The sequence below is a fragment of the Budorcas taxicolor genome, chromosome 25, assembly GCF_023091745.1.
Source record: "Budorcas taxicolor isolate Tak-1 chromosome 25, Takin1.1, whole genome shotgun sequence".
NCBI lineage: Eukaryota > Metazoa > Chordata > Mammalia > Artiodactyla > Bovidae > Budorcas > Budorcas taxicolor.
The window spans coordinates 22,630,704-22,657,085 of NC_068934.1; positions in this window are offsets into that span (position 1 = coordinate 22,630,704).

The window sequence follows — 26,382 nt, forward strand, 5'->3', positions numbered from 1 at the left end:
ACCAGCTGAGCCACAAGGGAAGCCCAAGAAAACTGGAGTGGGTAGCCTATCCTTTCTCCAGCGGATCTTCCTGACCCAGAAATTGAACCAGGGTCTCCTGCATTGCAGGTGGATTCTTTACCAGCTGATCTACATGTATTTGATACCTATTTATGAATACATAGGAATGGAGCAAACATTTGATTACAGCATCACCCTGTAGGTCATATCTTTAAGAACCATAAACCATTTTAGTGCTGGCTATGAGAAGTATAAATCCAAACAACAAGAATGGGGTCCCCAATATATGGTAATATTTCCAAACTAGAACCAGTCAAACTAAAAAATCTCCAAAAGTTTCTTTGCTGCATTTGAGTTGGATCAACATGCATCAATGTCAAAATTTAGTTGCTGTGGCTAAACTGCCCAGGTATACCTCTTTTATGCATTTTTGAGCTCTGAAATAGTATATCAAAGCTCTAAAATAGTAACCAGTTTATAAATTGAATGTCCCATCTTCCCTTGCAAATTGTGGGTATAAGGTATTCATATTAACATAAATTAGTTAATGCATACAATTTAGGAAGAACCCATTGATTTCTCTCAGGAATTAATTGGAAATGATCAATCCCCGTGTTAGTAGTGTGGCAGCAGCATCATTTATCAGATGCTAACTGTCATGGTGGACCTAGAATACCCTTTTGGCTTAGAAATACAGTAGCCCTAAGGGAAAGTAGCTTGAATAATTACAATAATTAATGTGCATACAACTGTCTCTTGAAGCTTCATTACTCTCAATATTGGGGTAAAGGTTTGAGTTCAAAAGAGCTTTCAGTGTTTTAAAATCTTGTTGTGCTTTTATTCTTTTATGTCATGAAGGACCAGGACTAAATCATAGACATTTTTTAGATGTAGTAATTCAGAAGTATAACCATAGGGGTATAAAATGTGAATAATCAGTTTCTATTTTATATTTATACATATAATACAAACAGGATTATCATGTTCTCAATGAAGTCTATGATAATCTCAATGTCAGGCATATATTTGATATTTGAGTTTTATACATCAATATTCAAAATAAATTTTTTCTAAAGTTAAATTTGTTTATCACTACTAAAATGCTTCTCACCTCTTATATATATATCCTTTCAATTTGATATTTGTGTTGCAAAATGTACTTATTTATTCAATAAGCTACTTACATCTATGATTTAATGCACTAAAATTATATATACCATTTTAATATATGTTTTGATGTTATAAACCAAATTTTTTATTTCTTAAAAATACATCTGGAAAACAATGCGAAGTTATAGATATATGCATGGATCAATAATGAATATTTTCTCCTGTTTAATTGTTCAAAGCTCTGAGGGCAGCTGTTGAAATAATCATCATTATACCAAGCATCTGACACATTATCAATACTTATTTGGTAAGATATTCTGTTTGAAGCTATACATGTATTTACGAGCATTGACAATGTGCCACAGTGGAATAAGAATACAGCATATTGTTAGCTTTCACTGAATACAGAAGTAGTCATGGACAAGAATGAATAGATGTTCTTTGTTAATCTCAGACACATTAGGTACCTTAAAAAATGTTAACTGAATTTGAATCCACAATAGATGTTAAGATTAGATTTCAAATAAACTATCACTAATAAGTTGACTACTAAAATGCAGATATGAAAAACGATGCAGATTATAAGTTATTTTATAGTCTTGAGAGAGCTCAAAATTTTGTAAGAAACATTCTTGGCAGAAAGAGAGTATGTTTTCTTTTCTTGCTTTAAAAAAAATCATATTGACAATCTTTGATGATCTTCAAAAATATTCAGTAGTATAAATAAACATTAATAGAAAAGAGAGGGATAAGGCTGAAGGTACATGTTCTCTTGTTTGTTTTTCCAATAATTGCAAAAACATGTGTTCCTGACACTACTGGTTTGAAATTGTTGTTGGAAACATAAAATAAATTACAAGTGACTAACAAGAGCAATTTACAGAAGATACACGATCTAGTTCACTAGTCAGCAGGCATATGGAATTACTATAGTAACCATAACTAATGGAGAGCAGGCACCGTTTTCTAATTATAGCTGGAAGCACTGGACCTGTGCACTGCACCAGTAAATTGGTCCCAGTAGATTCGAATGTTTTCACTGTTTGTCATTATAGACGTTAGCTGAAGCAGGAGATTTGAAGAACGGCAGTTTCTGCAATTTGTTAAAGGTATTATACCCATTTCTAATCTAGTTCTGTGAAAGGAATATTACAGTTACTGTTACAATATTGCAATTAAATGATATTTTTAATTTCATTTAACAGTTAAAGAAATTTTAAAAAACAATGTTTTTTTATGATGGGAGAACTAAAGTGTATATGTGGAGACAAAAAGGGAAATAAATAAAAAACCTTGTTAAATGGTTTCTTTTATGACTAAGAAATGGTACATTTTCAAATACTGAAACAAAAGATATGTCAGCCCCAAATTCTATATTTGGCTAAATTATTTTTCAGGAATTAAGGAGGAAATCAAGACTTTATATATATTATAAAATATAGCTATGTAATTTAATAATATATATAAATTTGCTTAGTTGCTCAGTCATGTTCAACTGTTTGTGACCCTAAAGACTCTAGCCTGCCAGGCTCCTCTGTCCAGGCTCCTCCTGGATTCTCCAGGCAAGAATACTGGAGTGAGTTGCCATTTCCTTCTCCAGGGATGTATATAAATAATAATATATAATATATAAAGGGCTTCCCTGATAGCTCAGTTGGCATATCTGATACCTCAGGGTGAAAGATGCTGCCTCCTGGGGTCAAAGTTCTAAATGTTGGTGGTTTAGTCACTAAGTTGTGTCCAGCTCTTGCAATCCCATGGACTGTAGCCCACCAGGCTCCTCTGTGCCTGGGATTTTCCAGGCAAGAATACTGGAGTGGATTGCCATTTCCTTCTCCAGGGGATCTTACCAACCCATAGATCAAACCCAGGTCTCCTGAATTGTAGGGGGATACTTTACAGAAGTTCTAGAAATCCCCGCCAAGTAAAATACACTTCTCACCTTCAGGTTATGAATAATTTTTAAGTCTATATAACTAATCACTGAACAGATAATTTAGTGAACACTTGCAAAATGACAGAATAACCAGTTCAGGTCTGTTCAGTCGCTCAATCGTGTCCGACTCTTTGCAACCCCATGAACCGCAGCACTCCAGACCTCCCTGTCCATCACCAACTCCCGGAGTTTACCCAAACTCATGTCCATTGAGTCAGTGATGCCATCTAACCAGCTCATCCTCTGTCATCCCCTTCTCTTCCTGCCTTCAGTCTGTCCCAGCATTAGGGTCTTTTCCAGTGAGTCAGCTCTTCGCATCAGGTGGCCAAAATATTGGCGTTTCAGCTTCAACATCAGTCCTTCCAATGAACACCCAGGACTGATTTCCTTTAGGATGGACTGGTTGGATCTCCTTGCAGTCCAAGGGACTCTCAAGAGTCTTCTCCAACACAGTGGCTGCCAACAAAGATTCACTAAGAACAAGTCGTGAAAAAAGGTTACTTGATTTATGTGAGGTCTACTAGGCTAATGGATTTCTCTAGTGGCTCAGACAGCAAATAATCTGCCTACAGTGTAGGAAACCTGGGTTCGATCACTGGATTGGGAAGATCCCCTGGAGAAGGGAATGGCTACCCACTCTAGTTTTTTTGCCTGGTGAATTCCATGGACAGAGGAGCCTGGCAGGCCCCAGTCATGGGTTCGCAAAGAGTCAGACATGACTGAGTGACTAAAACTTTCTTTTTCCCTTTCTAGGGTAATACTCTTGGCAATGCCATGAACAAAGCTTATGACTGGGGCAAGAGATTTGGCAAATTACATCATACAATTTTTGTGTGCCAGAAGAAAGCATGTGAGTTAGTTGATTGTTGATTGAACCTATTGATTGTATGAAGTAAATCTCCTTCCACAACTTACCCTCTGCATGCTAGATTTATTCTGCTATATGTCTTTTTTACTTTAATAATAGTACTTATCACTATTTGAGATTACTTACTCATTTATTTAATTATCCACTTAATTATTTTTTCACAGGATTATATGAAGTACATGCCATTATCTCCCTCATTTTATGGATAAAAACTGAGGAATACAAAGGTAAATAATTTAGTCAAGGATATATATCTATGATTACAGTATGGTGTCACCTTCCTTTGAAAGGATTAAAAATGATGAGTTCTTATGGGTATATGAATGGATGTTCAAAACTCAAAAAGGCATACCAGATATTGGACTTCAGTTTAGTTCAGTTCAGTTCAGTCGCTCAGTCATGTCCGACTCTTTGCGACCCCATGAACTGCAGCACGCCAGGTCTCCCTGTCCATCACCAACTCCTGGAGTTCACTCAGACTCATGTCCATCGAGTCCGTGATGCCATCCAGCCATCTCCTCCTCTGTCGTCCCCTTCTCCTCCTGCCCCCAATCCCTCCCAGCATCAGAGTCTTTTCCAATGAGTCAGCTCTTCGCATGAGGTGGCCAAAGTACTGGAGTTTCAGCTTTAGCCTCATTCTTTCCAAAGAAATCCCAGGGCTGATCTCCTTCAGAATGGACTGGTTGGATCTCCTTGCAGTCCAGGGGGCTCTCAAGAGTCTTCTCCAACACACATTTCAAAGGCATCAATTCTTCGGTGTTCAGCCTTCTTCACAGTCCAACTCTCACATCCATACATGACCACTGGAAAAACCATAGCCTTGACTAGACATATCTTTGTTGGCAAAGTAATGTCTCTGCTTTTGAATATGCTATCTAGGTTGGTCATAACTTTTCTTCCAAGGAGAAAGCATCTTTTAATTTCATGGCTGCAGTCACCATCTGCAGTGATTTTGGAGCCCAGAAAAATAAAGTCTGACTCTGTTTCCACTATTTCCTCATCTATTTCCCATGAAGTGATGGGACCGGATGCCATGATCTTCATTTTCTGAATGTTGAGCTTTAAGCCAACTTTTTCACTCTCCTCTTTCACTTGCATCAAGAGGCTTTTTAGTTCCTCTTCACTTTCTGCCATAAGGGTGGTGTCATCTACCTATCTGAGGTGATTGATATTTCTCCCAGCAATCTTGACTCCAGCTTGTGCTTCTTCCAGCCCAGCGTTTCTCCTGATGTATATAAGTTAAATAAGTAGGGTGACAATATACAGCCTTGACGTACTCCTTTTCCTATTTGGAACCAGTCTGTTGTTCCATATCCAGCTCTAACTGTTGCTTCCTGACCTGAATATAGGTTTCTCAAGAGGCAGGTCAGGTGGTCTGGTATGCCCAACTTTCAGAATTTTCCACAGTTTATTGTGATCCACACAGTTAAAGACTTTGGCACAGTCAATAAAGCAGAAATAGATGTTTTTCTGGAACTCTCTTGCTTTTTTGATGATTCAGTGGATGTTGGCAATTTGATCTCTGGTTCCTCTTCTAAAGGAGGAACCAGAGAGCCTTTTCTAAATCCAGCTTGAACATCTGGAAGTTCACAGTTCACGTATTGCTGAAGCCTGGCTTGGAGAATTTTGAGCATTACTTTACAAAGGCGTGAGATGAGTGCAATTGTGTGGTAGTTTGAACATTCTTTGGCATTGCCTTTCTTTGGGGTTGGAATGAAAACTGACATTTTCCAGTCCTGTGGCCACTGCTGAGTTTTCCAAATTTGCTGGCATATTGAGTGCAGCACTTTCACAGCATCATCTTTCAGGATTTGAAATAGCTCAACTGGAATTCCATCACCTCTACTTGCTTTGTTCGACGTGATGCTTTCTAAGGCCCACTTGACTTCACATTCCAGGATGTCTGGCTGTAGGTGAGTGATCACACCATCGTGATTATCTTGGTCATGAAGATCTTTTTTGTACAGTTCTTCTGTGTATTCCTGCCACCTCTTCTTAATATCTTCAGCTTCTTTTAGGTTCATACCATTTCTATCATTTATCGAGCCCATCTTTGCATGAAATGTTCCCTTGGTATCTCTAATTTTCTTGAAGAGATCTCTGCTCTTTCCCATTCTATTGTTTTCCTCTATTTCTTTGCATTGATTGCTGAGGAAGGCATACTTATCTCTTCTTGCTATTCTCTGGAACTCTGCATTCATATGCTTATATCTTTCCTTTTCTCCTTTGCGTTTTGCTTCTCTTCTTTTCACAGCTATTTGTAAGGCCTCCTCAGACAGCCATTTTGCTTTTTGCATTTCTTTTCCATGGGGATGGTCTTGATCCCTGTCTCCTGTACAATGTCACGAACCTCCATCCATAGTTCATCAGGCCCTCTATCTATCAGATCTATTCCCTTAAATCTATTTCTCACTTCCACTGTATAATCATAAGGGATTTGATTTAGGTCAAACCTGAATGGTCTAGTGGTTTTCCCTATTTTCTTCAACTTAAGCCTGAATTTGGCAAAAAGGAGTTCATGATCTGAGCCACAGTCAGCTCCTGGTCTTGTTTTTGTTGACTGTATAGAGCTTCTCCATCTTTGGCTGCAAAGAATATAATCAATCTGATTTCGATGTTGACCATCTGGTGATGTCCATGTGTAGTCTTCTCTTGTGTTGTTGGAAGAGGGTGTTTGCTATGACCAGTGTGTTCCCTTTGCAAAACTCTATTAGCCTTCGCCCTGCTTCATTCCATATTCCAAGACCAAATTTGCCTTACTCCAGGTGTTTCTTGACTTCCTACTTTTGCATTCCAGTCCCCTATAATGAAAAGGACATTTTTTGGGGGGTGTTAGTTCTAAAAGGTCTTGTAGGTCTTCATAGAACCATTCAACTTCAGCTTCTTCAGCATTACTGGTTGGTGCCGAGGCTTGGATCACCATGATATTGAATGGTTTGCCATTCAATTTAAGACATTAGTGAAAGAATAAGAGAGGAGAGAATTTAAGGCAGTGGATGGAAGATATTTGGGAGCAGAAAACAAGCTCCTTTTCATCTAAGATTAGAACATCAGAGTGGGGAGAACACAGGCATGAAAATGACTGAGACAAGAGAGAACAGAAGACAAGACTGTTGAAGTGAAAGGTTTTAGAGAACTTACAGGAGAACACACAAGTGTATAAATGGCTTTGATCTCAGTAAAGAAAAATATTATTGATACATAGTCATCCACAACAAGGATGACGGAAAGGAAGGAGGACCTTAAGAAGAAAGAACGCTTGAAATAACCATAATGAGGGGACATTTGTAAAGAGAATTCATAAAACCAGAAGGATTTTTCAGGCTATGGCAGGACAAAGAGGAAAGAACACTGGGTATTCAAATATACATCTTTTTTCTTATGCTAAAACCATGCAGTATCTGTAAGCCTTATGTAATCCTGGTTCCTTGCTCTTTGGCAGCAAGTAATGATGAAAAATAATCACATCAAGCCAGTTGAAAAATTAGATTTTCAGTTACAGTAAGATGTTTGCATCTAAAAGAGTGATGGAATCTTGGGAATTAGTGGCACAGTACCACAGTGACCTCACAGCATGTTGTGCCCTGAAGAAACAGAAAAATAATCACATCCATGTCACATCTGTCAGAAAGGTGCTGGAAACATTATTTATTACCTAATGGCTGCCTCTGTCATTGAAATACCAAGGAGATTAAAAGGAAAAACTTGAATTATTTATATTCAACACCATAACTTTAGGAAAAATATCTTTTAGTTCTTACACTTGATTTTACCTCAACTCTTTAGTCCAGAGCCGAGCAATAGAACCTTTGTGATGATGACATGTTTTATAATGACAAAGATAACACAAATAATCTGTGTCATTCAGTCTTGTAGCCACTACAGTGTTGTAGTCACATGTGCTAAGTGAGCACTTGAAATATACTAGTGTACTTGAGGAATTTAATTTTCCATTTTGTTAAACTTAACTATAATTAAGTTAAATTTAAATAGTCCTATGTGATTAAGTAGTTACAGTCCTGGAGAGCACAGTTTAAATCATATCTACCTTATTCATGTAATGTTATTCTAAAATCATACATGTATGATATAGTATTGGCTCATACAGTATCCAAGAACAATCCAAACGGATGGTATGGATAATAATCAAGAATGGCTAAAATAGTTAGGATTTGATTATAGTTTCAGTTGTTTCCAAAAGGAGTACTAATTTTCGTCACATATGCTGGTACTGCCATCTATTTCCAGTTTAAGCTAAGAAGAATAAGTCTTTAAATTCTAAATTAAGAAAGATAACTGTTATCAAAACCATTATAATCACAAAAGATAAATATAACACATGTACAATATTTTTTGAGAATTGTACAGTATGTATCAATGTTTAAGAAATAGTTTCAGTATAAAATGTCAGGGATCTGGGCACATCATTCAGATTTTTCTATCCTGTGTCATATACCTAGCAATGCAACTGCGACCTTTGAGAATGATTTCTCTGCTTTCAGAAATACACAATCAAATGAGGGAGCTAGCATAAGTAATTTTAAGGTAGAATTGTAAAGGACCTACATCAGAGTATAGATGAAGAGAGATTAATTCAATCTGGGACATCCTGATAAAATTTTAAGTGGTGGACAGAAAGATTTGTTCCTAACCATGGGGGTATTATATGAGTTATTATGCTAGAATTATAAAATATGGGGAATAAGAATTTATATCTTCTGAGGTTCTTACAAGGACTATTTAATTACTCCATTAACTTCTAATTTCTTAGAGTTACACAAAAAAGAAAAACAAATCAAAGATATAAATTCTTATAAAACTTCACAATGAATAAATAATTAGCATATCAATATGAAAAAATACATATTTTCTATATCTATAGTATTTTTCATGAAAGTGGGAAACTTTTCAAAGTTTCAAGAGAATATTTTTAAATTGTTTTACTTAATTTACACTACTGATATTTCAGGGAAATGATTGAGTCTTATCTTTGGAGAATTTACTGATTTGATTGACATATCCACTGAATAGATTTTGATGAAGTGTTGAAATTATGCTTTGCTTTATCACTAAGAAACTTGCTCCTAGAATTTATATTTTAAGTAGCACAATAACTACTATTGTTTGGGGTATAACAATAACAGAAAAATATATAAAAGGCACATGCAGGCGGGAGTAATAGAATGCAAAATATTACACATACGTTATATACAATATATGATATATATAAGGGTTTCCCAGGTGGCACAGTGGTAAAGAATCTGCCTGCCATTACAGGAGATGCAAGAGATGGGGTTCAATCCCTGGGTGGGAAAGATCCCCTGGAGCAGGAAATGGTACCTCACTCCAGTATTCTTGCTGGAATTCCATGGGCAGAGGAGCCTGGCAGGCTACAGTCCATGGGACCACAGAGAGGCAGACACGACCGAGTGACAGCACAGGATGGGTGTAGAGACTGCTGCAATGGACTTCTTACAGTAGAGGACAGAGATTGGCCCAGCTCTGATACCACAAGGAAAAGGGAGAATTTTATAGTCAAGAAGCAGGATTGGGGCAGGGGTTGCTAGATGAAAAATTACTAGGAGTTAGCATCAAGGGTCAGGGGGATTCTGGCTAACCAATGAGTAGGTTTCTGAATGCAGGCCAGGGCAATCACATATCACTTGAGGAATGGTAGGAAGATGAGGAACCAAACCAGTTATTGTTCGGTGATTAGGTATCCAGATTACGGTAATCCGGTTAAGCTGGTTTAGCAGGATACTTGCTAAAATTGAACTATGCAAAAATAAACAAAAAGGCCTAAAGGTCAGGTCCAAGTTGAGAAGAGAGTTCAGAGGAGCCTGATTAAATTTCGTCAAAGAGAGAATCATTATCAGTTAGAAAGTGAAGTCACTCAGTTGTGTCCGACTCTTCGCGACCCCATGGACTGCAGCCTCCCAGGCTCCTCCATCCGTGGGATTTTCCAGGCAAGAGTACTGCAGTGGGTTGCCATTTCCTTCTCTAGGGGATCTTCCCGACTCAGGGATTGAACCCAGGTCTCCAGCATTGCAGGCAGATGCTTTACCCTCTAAGCCACCCGGGAAGTCTTAGAAACAGGTTATGCCTGTTTTTTGCTTAGAGAATCTCAAAGCACCAGTATTATTAGGGATACAAGGGTAGATTTTGATAATAAATTTCCTAATCTGATCATTTTTTTTCTTCATGTAATTCAACATACTTGCCTTTTGTAATTGATAAGTAATATCTTCTTAAGCACAATTCCTTTTTAAATAGGCAATCATGTCTGTGTTCTGATTGCTCTGATATGTTTGTGTTCACATGAAACAATTGTGATAAAGAACTTGAGAACTTTGAAACATGAGATTTTTTGCTTTTTGGTTTCTATAATAAAATTTTGATTTCTATAATAAAATTGCACTTTACTGAAGTCATGAACAAATTCCAACAATAAATATAATGTAATATTTTGTGTTGTTTTGTTAAAATGTTCAATATATATTATATATTTTATTATGCAGACTATATGTATTATAATAAATATATTAACTAAATAATAATTGAATCAAGTCACATTTCTCTAGGCCATTTTTAAGAGAAGTAATGACAGACTCTTCAGTTCATTAGTGAACATATATATTTATTAATTAACATTTTTGTTTATCTTATGTGATTCATATCCTAGGTTATATATGAAGCACATTTTTGTAACTTGATTTTTGTAACATTTTTGTAACTTTTAAACTTTACCTTTGAAAATATTTTTACTTAAATTAATGGCAGGAATTTCCACAGCATTGATTTAATTGTGCTCCTAATGTGCAGTCTGGAAAAGCTTACCAACCCATTTAGCAATGCAAATAATAAAATTTAAAATGAAACCTGAGTGCATATTAAAATATACACAGCATAATAGATTATTTGAACTATGTTTTAATTTTTAAAGATGTAATTAACACAACTTATTTTTGAATTCTACACATATTTTGCTTTTGAGTCATTTTTCTGGTACATACATCTATTTTTCTAGGGAAGACCAATGATTATGTGAGAGATGACATAGTTCTACTGAGTACATGTGAGTCATACAGAGTGTAGAATTTAAGAAAAATTTTTGGCCCCAATTTTCCAGTGTTGTATGCCACTTGTCAAATCTCTTCATATTTTAACTGCTGAAACAGCTTTTTGGTGAAGCCATGCAAATCATTCATCACTATGATTCAATGCTGAGTGTGAGTGTTGTTTACACGTAATTCTGGCTACATGTTTCTAGAATAAAGAGGTGGTTAGAGAAGAGTTTGTGAGGACTATTTAAGTTGGAGACAGGTTCTACAACTACTCTGCTTCTTGAACTACATGAAGCCAGTTACTGAAAAGTTCACTACCACATTAAACATAGCACACACATGACTTTAAATCAAGAAAATACAGTTAGCACTTCCTAAAATATATTTATAATTAAATTTATTATAGTGTATATTTCTCTAGTAAAACAGTTAAGAATCTTTAAACTGTTGAGCAACTGTGTTGGTAACAATGAAAACAGAGTATGAGTCTATTGTAAATGTTGTAAATTGACTATATCAATACATAACATCTATTTGACAAATGAACTCAGTCATCCTTATTCATTTTGTTATTCATGCATTTAATTCTTCATTCAGTCAGTCAATACCTTACCATAACTCTTACTGTGTAAGGCCCTGAACAAGAAATTAGCAAATGCATAAGTGTGTTTATTGTATAGCGTAGGCATTTACTTATAAAACTATGTTAACACTTAAGTTACACTAAATTCCAACAGTGGAATACAAAATTATGAAATTTAGAGTTTCTTGTCACTAAAAGTTATAGAAAGCAATCTCATCCTCTCATAACTATGAGATTTTAATCAGGTTAACAGCAATTAATAAATAATTTGTTTTGACAATGGAAGTTTAACCAGGACCCTAAGCTATACATTTGCTAAGTGTTTAGTTTTATGTCAAGTAAGCTTTTACTTATTTGAGTTCTTTTCTTAAAATTTTTATAAAATATTTGTAATCACATAATAAATGGAATGCATGAAAATCTTAATCTAGTTATTTGTTCCTATCTGTAAGTACTGGAAATAAAAAAAAAAAAGCAAACCAAAAAATGAAAAAGAAAATAATTTAAAAGCCAGCTTTAAAATGATAAAAGCTAGAAGAGGATGGAATGTGATACCAAACTTTGCCTTTTGTACTGAAACATTTGCAAATGGTGTTTCCCTGTCAAGAGCCTTGGAAAAAAAGACATCTTACATGGCAAATACTATGTTTAGTTTCAATATAGTGAGAAAAAGACTGATCTTTCTGATTTTGAGAGTATACATATATATATATATACACACACACATATATATATATATATATATATATAAACTAACCTAAAATTAAGATTAGCTTTTTTTTTTTAATGTAGAATACTATACAATACTGGGTGAATCATTAAATTCTTTAAATTCCATTTAACTCATAGTTCAGTAAGTATGAGGGCTTCCTTCATAGCTCAGTTGGTAAAGAATCTGCCTGCAATGCAGGAGACCCCTGTTGGATTCCTGGGTCGGGAAGATCGGCTGGAGAAGGGAAAGGCTGCTGTTGCTGCTGCTGCTACTCTGTGCGACCCCATAGACGGCAGCCCATCAGGCTCCCCCGTCCCTGGGATTCTCCAGGCAAGAACACTGGAGTGGGTTGCCATTTCCTTCTCCAATGCATGAAAGTGAAAAGTGAAAGTGAAGTTGCTCAGTCGTGTCGGACTCCTAGCGACCCCATGGACTGCAGCCTACCAGGCTCCTCCATCCATGGGATATTCCAGGCAAGAGTACTGGAGTGGGATGCCATTGCCTTCTCCTACCCTCTCTACTATTCCTGGGCTTCCCTTGTGACTCAGTTGGTAAAGAATCTGCCTGCAATGCAGGAGACCCAGGTTGGATTCCTGGGTTAGGAAGATCCCCTGGAGAAGGGAAAGGCTACCTTTCCCTGGTCGGTAGTCTGTCCTAGAGAATTCCATGAACTGTATAGCCCATGGGGTCGCAAAGAGTCGGACACGACTGAGCAACTTTCACTTTCGGTAAGTATAAGAACAAAAAACCATGTGCGGTATGCAATGAAAATATTTCTTTATTGAATGTGATTTTCTCATTACTCTCATAAACTATCAAAAGTAACAAAACTATTAAGCTGTCGAAATCAACAGCAAAACCAAATATCTTGATCTACAAGAAGTATTATGATGGAAAAACTGAAAAATGGAAAATGATTTTTTTTACTTCAACCTGGATTGATGATAATTCTCCTTAATTGGTAATAACTGCTGCCTGAAACGCTGAGCTAAGGATTTTGAAACTTCTTGGGGGCTCCCTGTTTGCTAATTGACTACTCCACTGGGATGGCGGAGCAGGAGCATGTGCACCCGTATTTAGCACTGCATGTGTGCTGTGTCGCTTCAGTCGCGTCTGACTCTTCAGGACCCTATGGACTGTAACCCGCCAGGCTCCTTTGTCCATGGGATTCTCCGGGCAAGAATACTGGAGTGGGTTGCCATGCCCTCCTCCAGGGCACCTTCCCGACCCAGGGATGGAAACTGAGTGTCCCACATCTCCTGCGTTGGCAGGCGGGTTCTTTACCACTAGCACTGCCTGGGAAGTCCGCGTAAATTTTCACTAGTATTTCTGTGATGATTCAGTGCCAGTAAGTCTCTGTCCTCAACTTAGTTCCACAGAGTCACATCATAAGTAAAGATCACTCGTATCTTTACGTAAAGTGAATGGTATGGTAGGGCTAGAGTCCCCTGACTGAGCAGGGACAATGGTTCAGAAACAATATTGGTGAATGTGATTATTTTTCTTTTTACCTGGCATATGGTTCTTTTATTGAGGCAAAGAAATCCCTCCTGCTGATTTAGTTATTTTTCACATTTATAAGGTGTAAGGATAGGCTCATATGGTAGAACCATAAAAAGCAGTCAATTGCAAATAACTTATAAAACATGATTTATTTATATTAGTTCCACATTTTCCTTTTTATATAAAATGTATTTTTGTATATTTTGCCAACGTTATTGTATTCTATCATTTAAAATTTACAAAGGTTGTGGCTATGCTTTGTTTTTTAGCTTAAAATGAAATTTATTACTTTTAGCTGAAAAGGCACTTTCTCAATGGGGATACCACATGGCCCAGCCAAGGTAGGCTGCGTTCTTACTCTTGCTGGCCTTGGCTGACTGTCATATCTGTTGATGTACCTTTTCATCAGCATAGTGCAATAAGCAGTCTCTACCTCAGGGTCTCAGAGTGTAGCCATGCATGGAATTTCAGAGGCTGACTTTTCAAGTGAGCTCACCTAAGGTCCTGCCTCTCACATCTCAGTAGTGTTCTTAATATTTTCATTTTTAATTTCAAAAATGATTTAAATCCATAAAAACAGCACAAATAATAAAATTCAGCTTCACATAGCTCTGTCACCTATACCATTTCTCTTCATTTTTCAGAGTTAGCACCTTTTAAAAATTTGGTGTGTATTTTTTTAAAATATATAAATCATGTGATACATATTGTCCAGTCACTTGCTTTTTACAATTAATTATATATATATATATTTCTTATATATATTTTGGAGATATTTTCATCTTTGTTCACATGGACCTAATTCATTACTTTTAATCACTGCATAGTATTCTGTAATGTGAATAGATTATATATATTTTATAAATATATAAAACCATTCCTATAGTAAGGACATTTAGATTTCCAGTCTATTGTTATTGTAATACTACGATATACATTTCTTTGCAGACATTATTTTACAATGTTAGATCTGCAGAATAGCTCCTGGGTCCCAAGGCATAACTATTTTAATCTTTAAAGGTATCTCCAAATTTCCTCCTCAAAAGGCTATACTCATTTACAAATGTACAGATATCATTTGATCCAACAACTGTATTCTTAGGAAATTATGCTGCAGATATAGTCGCATCTATGTGATACAACTTATATATACTATTTTTATTGTGCCATTATACTCAGCCATCAGTTATATCACATCTAAACAATGGAATACTATGAAGCCATACAAAAGAACAAGAAAGCTCTCTGTGTTTGGGTAAAATTAAAGTGCAGATCATTATATATTTACTTGTAAATGTATAAAATATTCCCGTAAAAATTCATAGAGGATTTGTCAGGTCAGTTGTCTGTAAAAGATAAACTGTTGGCAGGAAAGTAGGTGGGAAGGTTTATTATACAGTATTTTGACCCATGTGAATATATTATCTATTCAAAATTAAATAAAACATATAAAAACTAACATTAAATTTATATGAATATATTCTTATCTTACATGATAACCTCTCATTTTAAAATGTATTTCCCTGATTATCAGTGACATTGAGCATCTCATATATGGTAATTACCCATAGGTATTTCTTCTTTAGTGAAATATCTTATCCTCTATACCCTATTTTTATTTCACAGACTTTTAGCCTTCTTTTATATTTGAAATGTTAGTATTTTATGTGTTAAAAATGTTCTGAATACTTTCTCTCCAGGTTGACTTATTATTTAGCTGTTTTTGTAGCATTATCAAATAATGTTTTAAGTATTTAAAAGCCAATTCTGCTTTTTCTTTACAGTCTCTGGCTTACTTAGGAAAGCTTCCCCTACATCTAAAGTATCTTTCTCTGTCTTTTAAAATTTTATAGTTTTTGGTTTTTATATTTCTTATGAATATTTTTGTTTATATTTAACTTACTAACATTTAATGTTGACCTTTATACTATCTGTAATTTATTTTTTTCCTTTGGTATAAATGGAGCTCCCATTATCCAGCCCTATTCAATAAGTAGTCTATATTTTCTCCGTGGATTTGCAACACTAACTTTTTATATCTTAAAATCTTCATGCAAATGCTTCTAGATTCTCTATTCTGCTTGACAGATCTATTTGTTTTTACTAAAACTACTCTGTTTAAATTGATGTGTCTTTATAGTGTGAGTTGATATCTTGGAAGATGCTTGCTTGCATTATTTTTATTGAGATTTTCTTAGCTATTCTGTCACATTTTCTACTTCTTTCATTTGAGAAATATGATCTTACATGTATATGTATATACCCCAAGTATATATGTTATACACATGCACACGCACGCACACACACACACACACACACACATATATACACATCATTTTTTGGTTTCTTAGCTGCTGTCGCTGCTGCTAAGTCACTTCAGTAGTGTCCGACTCTGTGAAACCCCATAGATGGCAGCCAACCAGGCTTCCCCGTCCCTGGGATTCTCCATGCAAGAACACTGGAGTGGGTTGCCATTTCCTACTTAGCTATTTGAGGGTTAAAGATTGCTGGGCTTCCCTGGTTCAAAGAGTAAAGAATCTGCCTGCAGTGCAGGAGACCCAGGTTTGTTCTCTGGGTTAGGAAGATCCCCTGGAGAAGAGAATGGTTACCCAATTCAGTATTTTTGCCTGGGGAATCCTGTGGGGAGAGGAGCCTGGTAGGCTGCCATCCACGGGGGTCCCAAAGAGTCGGACATAACTGAAGACTAACACTTTAACTTACTTTTCACTTTCTAAAGAGTGCCTTACCTAACTGAAGTCTCAAAATTTCAGTAGAAAATATTCTACATTTCCTGTCTTTGGGAAAAGCCAATCTCCCCTTTTCTTCCAATCTTAGTATTTTTGGTAACAAGCACAAAAATCATAGTCAACTATTATTAGTTTCTCTCTTCGGATTCAGTTTATGTGCAGTGTGAAATATGGGGCTAGAGTTGAGTGCTTGAATTAACAGAACATTTCAGTTTAAGTTTCTTATTACCCTAAGACACTTCTTTCCAGGGGCTTTCGTGGCGGTTCAGTCAGTAAAGAATCTGCCTGCAATGCAGGAAACCCGGGTTCCATCCCTGGGTCAGGAAGATCCCCTGAAGAAGGAAATGGCAATCCACTCTAATATTCTTGCTTGGAGAATCCTATGGACAGAGGAGCCTGGCAGGCTACAGTCCTTGGGGTTTCAAGAGTCAGAAATAGTGACTAAACTATCACTACTTTTTCTATGTTCAGCCTCTAAGATTCTGCCAGTCAAGTTATGAAATTTAAATTCACATAGCAATTTTAGATATGATTCATTAGAGCACTAAATCAATTCTATGTTTTCCATGATCATTAATGAATTTCAGAAAGTGGGACTGCAAACAAAAAAGACAAACAATTTTTGAAGTCATGTTGTTTTGGACATTCATCATTCTAACCTAAAATACTAGGTTTTAAGCAACTCGGCTATAGTTACCATTCATTCCAATTTCTATAAGTAATATATATATATTATATAAAATATATATATATATAATTATATTATATTATTATAATATATATATCTAATTCATCCTGATTTCTATATATTTGAATGCTTACTGACATTTGCCTTATCTTCCTTACTTTCACTTCTTCTCTACTAAAGAGTAATTTGAAAAAATGAAACAAAAAATAAAACAACGTAAAAACTCTTGCTAAAAATCATCCTAAATTTCAGGAACCATTGGCATTTCTGTTTAACTTCTCATAGTAAGAAGCCATAAGCACTGGAAGAATCACAGAGATGAATACTTTCATTGTTAGCAGTTGTCCTGGGAAGGTCTAAACAATAAAGTTTCCCTTGTAATTTAATATTTCAGAGTCTGGCATCTATCATTTTTGTGTCCCCTCCCTTCCTTCTGTATGGTTTGGCTTCAAGCCTCTCAGACCTGTGGCTCTTTATTGGAAGATTGCTTTCAGGCTCCGGGGCCTGCTTTGCCAGCACTTGTGGAGAATTAGAAGTGTGTGGGGATTTAAATTTATGTCTCCCCCACTTCTCTGGAGAAGCCTGAAACCAATGAATAAAACTCCAGCTCTCTCTCCTCAAATCAGTACATCTCTGAGACAAATTTACACTGCAGAAATTCCCTGAAGTTTCTTTTGGTGAAACTGCCTGAGAGCCAGCCCACTTTTGTATGGCTTTCTCCTTTTCCCCAGTCAGTTCCCACCCTCTCACACATCTTCCTGAAGACATCTCCTTACTAGGCCATTTACCCGTGAATCCTTGACTGAAGATCTTTCTTGTGGGCAACCTGACCTAAGCCATGATAAACAGAAGCACTTTGAATGCAGTTTTAACATTTTGTTCTCATTTTCCATTTTCCCCATTAAATAGATTGGCTCTCTATATGTTCTTCTTTAGCACCCCTCCCCTTTTTTTTAAAAACTCCAAAACTCTGCTTTTTCCAGTAATTAGCCATATCTGGTGGAGAAGGAAATGGTAACCCACTCCAGTATTCTTGTCTGGAAAATCCCATGGACAGGCATGAGGTTGCAAAGAGTCAGACTTGACTGAGCACACACACACACACACACACACGCACACACACACACACACCCCTATCTGGTGTCTCTGCCTTTGTTTTTCACTCAACTTCTTTCTCACTAAGACCTACCTCACAACCCTGGGCTTCCTGCATTTGCTAGCAATTTTTACAGGGGGTTGGAAGAAGCAGATTCGGCAAGATTAGGCATGAGATTTAACTTCAGTCAGCCTACCAAGAGTTTCCTGAACGTTCAGTCTTAGGCAGAGGAGAAAAAGTCAAGAGAATGCATAGCCACCATTTACTGAGTACCTGCCATGAATCAGGCATTCTACTAATTTCTTATGTATGTAATGTTATTTTAAAATGATATCCATACAAAATGTTGATACTGTCACAGAATTTTTATGTATAAATTATGGCACAAAGAGATTAATAATTTTCCTGTATTTACTCCATTAGTAAATACAGGAGAAAAATTTGAGCTCATGTTTTTCTGACTCCAGTTCATGGTTTTAATCACTATGCAGCATCACCTCACATAAATAAACCCCTTAGGAGTGACTTAGACCCTTGATTCTGAAAGCATAGTCCAAGGAACAGCAACTTCTAAACCACTTGGGAGCTTATTAGAACTGCAGAACCTTGAGCCCCACAAGATCTCCTCCATAAGAATCTGAATTTTTATAAAATCCTCAGGTAATCATATTCACATTTGTTTGAGAAGCACTTGGCTAGAACTCTTGATGTCATCAACCTAGATGGAAATCAGACTGACAGCTATGTCATTCATTTCAGAAACTCTCCTTGAAATCTGACTGTAGGCAAGCTTTGTACTTGAGAGAAGTGCTAATATGGATCCATGCCTTTAAGGTGCTAAGAACTGAGCTGGGATCCAATGAGTCAGCCAATGAAAATTTTCAAGATTCTCAGCCAGGTTGTCACTGTAAACTATGGAGTCAGTCACACAGGAAGTGGAGAAATCTACCATCTAGAAGAGTTTAAACCTGATTTTCATTAATCTCACTTTCTTACTCAGATCTGCCTCACATTAGGGATCTCCTGTGTTTGCTTTCAATCACTGTAGAGGGTAGGAGGACTCTAACTGGGCAGGATGAGGGTTGGGCTTTAGCCTCTCTTAGCCTCTATGTCTATCTGTCTATCTATCTGTCTATCTACCCATCGCCTGTGTGAAAATTGCTCAGTTATGTCAGTCTTTGTAACCCCGTGGACTATAGCCTGCCAGGCTCCTCTGTCCATGGAATTCTCCAGGCAAGAATACTGGAGAGGGTAGCCATTTCTTTCTCCAGGGATCTTCCAGACCTTGGGATCAAACCCAGGTCTCCCTCATTGCAGGCAGATTCTTTGCTGTCTGAACCACCAGGGAAGCCCCTATAGCTCTTATCAGCCTATTAGGGCCTCCCTGGTGGCTCAGTTAGTGAAGAATCTGCCTGAAATGCAGGTGACTTGGGTTCGATCCCTGAGTTGGGAAGATCCTCTGGAGAAGGAAATGGCAATCCACTTCAGTATCCTTGCCTGGAAAATCCCATGGACAGACGAGCCTAGTGGACTATAGTCCATGGGATTGCAAGGGGCTGGACACAACTGAGTGACTAACACACACACACCAATCTATTAGTCATCTAACTATCCCCGTATAAAATATTTTAAAACAGCTAGTGAATAGGATATCTTACCTTGAATCTCAGGTCAGAATTATTTATGCTTTAAAGGACTAGCATTTTGTCATTTATTTACAGTTGGTAAAGGTACTTGACTGATCAGGTATGTACCATACTTAAACAGTAGGAGGTCTTGTTTTTACCATGATATACCTCTTAAAATGGAAACTCGATATCTATTTTAAAGAGAGAATAGCATTAATAATAATGAGAACTCAATTATTTCAAGGAAAAAAAATGGAGTCCTAGTCATTTCTGTACTTGCTTTTACTAAACTCCCTTGTGGCTTAAGCACAATTCCTGACAGCTCTAAAACTATCTTACACAAGTAGGTCAAGGATTTATGCAAATATTATCTTGCTAAGTGTGAATATTTATCTTGGACACTGCTAGAATATTTCTCTCCGTTTTATAGTTTTAAGGCTTGAGTTACCAGATGTCCATAAAACTACTGGATTACCAAACGAGTTATGAAAAAAAAAAAAACCACAAAACCTCTCTTCCCCACTCCTCAGTCTAGAATTCAAGGTGAAAGTTTTGATAATATGGTCACTGAGAACTCAAGAATTACAATTTTCTTGCGCATGACCCAAGAAGTTGCTAAGCTCTATATGCAAAAGATAGCAGAATAGGTGTTTTTTTTTTAATTGACATGTGAACTTGATATTACTTAATGCAGCGTTTTGATAAAGCGCAAATGGAAAATCAGCTTAGGTTTGTGATCTGAAAAGAGTCTTCAACTTTTGTTTTAACCCAATTGAAAACTTACCTCTAGCTGATCTCTGAGTGAGAAGACATGAAATACTATATACAGCATGCAGAGAAGAAATGAGTATCAAAGAGCGCGATGAATCTGCTCTGAAGAAGTAAGACTAAGTTTACTTATTCCGCAGCAGAGCATGCATTTGGACACATTAACTTTGCCACTAGCTAGTCAATAGGGCTCCATCAGTATCTGTAATCCACACATTCTGTTAATAATATACATTTGTACATGTACGTGTGTGCTCAGTTGCAAAGTTGTGTCCAACTATGCGACCCTGTGAACTGTAGCCTGCCAGGCTCCTCTGTCCATGGGATTTTCAGGTAAGAATCCTGGAGTGGGATGCCATTTCCTCCTCTAGGGGACCTTCCCAACCCAGGGATTGAACCCACATCTCCTGTGTCTCCTGCACTGACAAACAGATTCTTTACCGCTGAACAACCTGGGAAGCCTATATATGTAAATACATGCACATATATATTCTCATTTCGAAAATGCAGGAGTTTTCCCTGGCATTGGAGGATAACTGAGAACTCCCTCTCCGGATTATGACAGCCTGTTCAAGTAGAATTTTTGACATTTCAGTCTAAAGTACTTTCAATTAATTGATTAATTCCACCAAAATCAGGGTCTGACTCCAAGATATTGAGTAGGATCTTAACCATGCATATTATAAGGTGATCCCTCTTACAATTTAAAAAATAAAAAAGGAAAAATAAATTAAGTAAAAAGAAAATTATCTTCTTCTAACTTTTAAGTCATAAACATTTACCAGTTTTAGAAATTACTTTTTGTTTTTATTCTTTAAAAATTCAGGAATAGTGAGGTTAAGTTAACAGATGTAAATAGAAACCTTCATCTCTCTTCTTGGCCCAAATTAAAAACTTACACCTGTCTGGGTCTGTGAGCAGAAACAGATTTTAAGCAGTATTTTAGGTTCTTATAAAACTACTAGAAGGGCTAGAGGAGCAAGTTCTAGCTTTGGCTCCCCAGAAAAGACTCCTGGAATAAATTGTTGCAAAAATTGCTTATTATGGGAACTACTATCTCTTCCATGATAGGGAAGCTGGAGAATCAGGAAATCATTACACGAACTACTGGCTCTCGTACCATATTACCTCATTTACAATCCAATCAGGAAGCTATAGCTTCTACCACATCACTGCCTCCAGAAAATCACTGCTTAGCAGTGATACAGAGGTCAGGAGGAAACTACAGGAAAGGTTGACTTCAGATCCATGCTTTACCTGCTGATTTGAACCTGTAAAATAAATGCCTGAGACCTTGATTCCTTACAGTTCACCCCCTTAGAATCAATATCAGGTCTGGAACCCGAAGGCATCTTCAAAGGAGTTTGAGAAATTCCATTTTCACCTTTCCAGACTCTGTGTACAGGAAAGCACTATAAAAGAAGACTGGGAAAGATGTCAAGTGAGTCAATCAAGAGAATAGGATATGGTCCAGTCTTGGAGAACCCTGTTACAAAACCAAGAATGTTTTAATAATTTAAAAAAGTGATATTTATACAGCTATTGTTTTCTTATTACATTTTCTCTAAAGGAAGTTAAAATATCAGATTGTTAAGTTAAAGTTCAAATACCTGGCAAAAATACATAGCTTGGTAGGTTTAAGTAACAGGAAATGTCAGTGACAAAATTCTAGAAACCAGGAACAGGAAATATGTTTCAATTTCTAAGTATACTGCTTCCTTAGCCATTATAGAAAAGCATATGAATGACTAATGAAAATGTCTTCTATTCAGTACATGTTCTATGATGAGTCTGGGCATTGGGGAACATCTTTTAATTTTTCATGGCTTAATGATTTCTCTAATAACTATTTGAGCAGGAATGTCAACTATGTTAATTACTGACAATGCTGGATAAACCTGGGTAATATTTTAAGATGCAAATCTGACCCATAAATCTATTTTTTCACATTAGCAGACACAATATTAGTCTGTTTAGCTAACAACCCTAGTCCACAATTCTCAAATATATAGGGTAGGTGTAAATATCTCAATTGAATTCATTCATACAATTATTCACGCCCTCATTTTTTCCTGAGTCTTTGACTTTGCCTTTGATTAAGAATTTTTTGTTCCCTATGCAGAAAATTTAAGGAAGTAAACCAATGGATTTATAATCCCCTTGGGTAAAATGGTATCAATGTTCCACTCTTTGAAAAATTGAAGTGCTCTTCTAATTATACAAGTTAATCTGTTATTCCTCAACCTTTTAATGAAACTGCACAATATTTTCTACCACTTCATATTCATCATAAGCATAGTATCATACTAAGGCAAAAATATCATATTCCCAAAAGGATATAATTAAGACCTTATCGACCCACACATTAAACAGTCACACTCTAAGACTTATACTGTCTTAGAGTAAGAGTAAAGGTGGCTTGTTCATATGTGAATGAACAAGGTGGCTTTATGCTTCAAGGTAGCTTGTTTGATGTGGAGCTTTGCTATAGGAATGCATTAAAAAGGAGAATTATAAAGGGTGGGCAGATCTATACATGTGAAGTTTTCATATTCAGAACTATCATAGATAGTCATACAAGATCACTGGAAGAAAAGTGGCAAAAGGCCAACACGAAACCAGAGGTGGATCAAAAGAAGTAAGCACAGTGTGTGCAACCTGCATCTCAGACTCTTTTTTTGACGGATCTCTCCAAAGCCTTTACTTCAGTTGGCTCTTCTGGAAACAAGCTACCTATACACTGAGTCCACTTACATTCTATTGCATCACTGTGTTTTATTTTTTCATGCATTTCCTCACTGTCAGAATTATCTTATTCATTTATTATTTAATTGTATATCGCCTTCCAGTAGAACATTATCGCTACAAGCACAGATGCCTTGTGTCACTGGTTCCTTGTGTATCTCTCTGGGCCCTAGAACAAAGACTGGTATACAATAGTCACTCAATAAACATTCCCTGAAAGAATGAGTAAATGGATTCTTAGCTAGGTTCTCTCACTTTCTCTGCGAAAGTTTTACACATATACCCCTATACACATGAATTAATATGAAGCTTCCCAGATTATCTTCAGTTGAGCTTCAGTTGAAAATTCCATAAGGGTGTTCCAATACTAACTTATGTCCCTTGGCTCTATTGCATCTACTGAAACCAGTCAATAAAATTTCAAAACTAATAATTTGACAATTCTGATGAATGCCAATGTTACAAATAAAATGTGCCTCATGACTGGACGCTCTGAGAGGGTTTGTGTCACACCTGTTATTTATTGGATATTGCTAATGAATTGGGTCTTCATATCAAGTCACCCTAGATCTATTTTACAGAACATATATTTATATAGAAAATAATAGTAACATTACAAACCTTGGCTTAAGTACTTGGAAAATTCTCTCCCAGGGTTTTGCTTTTCCCATAACGGGAATTATTTTTCCTGTACAATGTTTCTGGCCCCAAATATGAACATTCCATCTTACCCAGCATTGATTCTCCGTTGTTGAGTTTGGGTGTCCATTCCTTTCTTTGCATATCCATCTCCAGATTTTTATTCTTATTATTACTCATCCTGTTATTAAATTTCTAATATAATAGTTACACTTTTCAAATTGAGGTGTTTTCAATGGGTGGATTGTATTTTTGATGGAAGATTGCCTTAGTAAGAGTGAAGAGATCATTGAATATTTGATAGTGGCAATTTTATAGTTCTGAAAGTCATCAGTCTGGACATTGGCTCCCATTTTAGATACAGAAGAAAAGGATTTTTAGAGGTCCATGAAAAGAATTTTAAAAATTATACCAGAAAAAGGGCAAATGCCATGTGGAATAGCTAATTTCTTGGAAAAAACAGACAGTAGAAGAAAATCTGATAATTAAAATATGATCACTTTGTAGTCTAAAGTATTGATATTTTTTACAAAACAAAATTATTTTAAAGACCTGTAGTCAGTTTTGAAGAAAAAACTATTCTTAACTTTTATTCAGACATTTTCATTATTAAAGCATTTTAAATAATTCATAAACATCTTTAAAATTCATTTATAAAATAGACTATTATTCCCATCATACTGTGGGCCTTATGAGAATCAAAAGTGTTCATCTGCATACTCTGTCTAAAAACTACGTATTACCTGTGCAGGTTCAGAGTAGGAAAGTGAGAGATATATTTGTTATGTCTTGAGAGTTCAGATCTTGTATCTATTTTTTAAGATCTTTGAGTTTGTAGTTGAGTTAACCTGGCTTCAAATCCTGGTCCTGATAACCAGATTTTGGACAAGTTCTTTAATTCTGAGTTTCCTAATTTATAAAATAAGAAAAACTGTAATACCCACTTCAAAAGGTGCTTCCAGGATCAAATGAGAAACGACTAGTGCAGTAACTGAAACAGAATAAGCTATCTCGTATCTCAACTAGTATTGTTGGCTTTTTAATTCCTTATCTCCAGAAAAAGTTGCTCCTAAATTACTCTTCTTTGTAAAGATCAATCATCAAAATCATTATGATGCATTATAAGATCTTTGGATGAGGGACTAAATATATGAAACTTGAGCTAACCTTAGCAGTTTAAGATGTATCGATTGGTACAAACGAGTGAGAACCTCTCCCTACAAATTTATTTTACCTTACACTTGTCCCAAGTCACTCACTTGTGTTACCTACCAAACTTCTGTAGGCATTTGAATTTTGAACCTAGGTGTATAAAATAAAATTTATGCACTTAGCAGCATAATAATATATGCTCTTATATATATATATATATACACATGCATGTAAAACTATATTTATATGTGTATATATATATATACTTATGTGTGTTAGTCCCTCAGGTGTGTTTGACTCTTTGCAACCCCATGGACTGTACCTACAAGGCTCCTCTGTCCACAGAATTGTCCAGGCGAGGATACAGGACTGGGTTGCCATTCCCTGTACTCTAAGAAATTCTAAGCCACGTGAATGTGTTATGTTTATTTAAAAAATGTCAGCAGAAGCTATAAGGGCTTGGTAGAATTATGGGTTTTTGTTTCATTTTGATTTTTCTTAGATAACAAAAGTTTACAGGGAATTCTCTGGTGATCCAGTGGTTAGGTTTCCATGCGTTCAGTGCTGAGGGTCCAGGTTCAATCCTTGCTTGGGGAACTAAGTTTTCGTAAGCCTAATGGCACAGCTGAAAAAAAAAAAAAGCGGTGAGAAAGTTTATAAACAGAAACATTTAAGAGACTTATCTCAAAGTGAAAGTGTTAATCTCTCAATCGTGTCTGACTCTTTGTAACCCCATGGACTGTAGCCCACTAGGCTCCTCTGTCCATGAAATCCTCCAGGCAAGAATACTGGAGTGGGTAGCCATTCCTTTCTCCAGGGAATCTTTCCAACCCAGGGATTGGACCCAGGTTTCCCACATTGCAGGCAGATTCTTTATCATCTGAACCACCAGGGAGCCCAATGGTGCTTATCTTCCTATTTCATTCTCCTGGTCCCAAATGCATGATCTAGTCATAAATGATGGAATGAAAATTATGAAAACATTTGTCTTCTATTATCTCCACATTTTCATTTGTTTAACAAAATTTTGCTTATGAAATCGGAGATAAACGATGCTAATTGTATAACCATGTGTTCGTTCATGAAAGCTATAGCCAGTTGTTAAGTGCCATGGGTTTGCAGATACCAATTTAGTCACAGTTT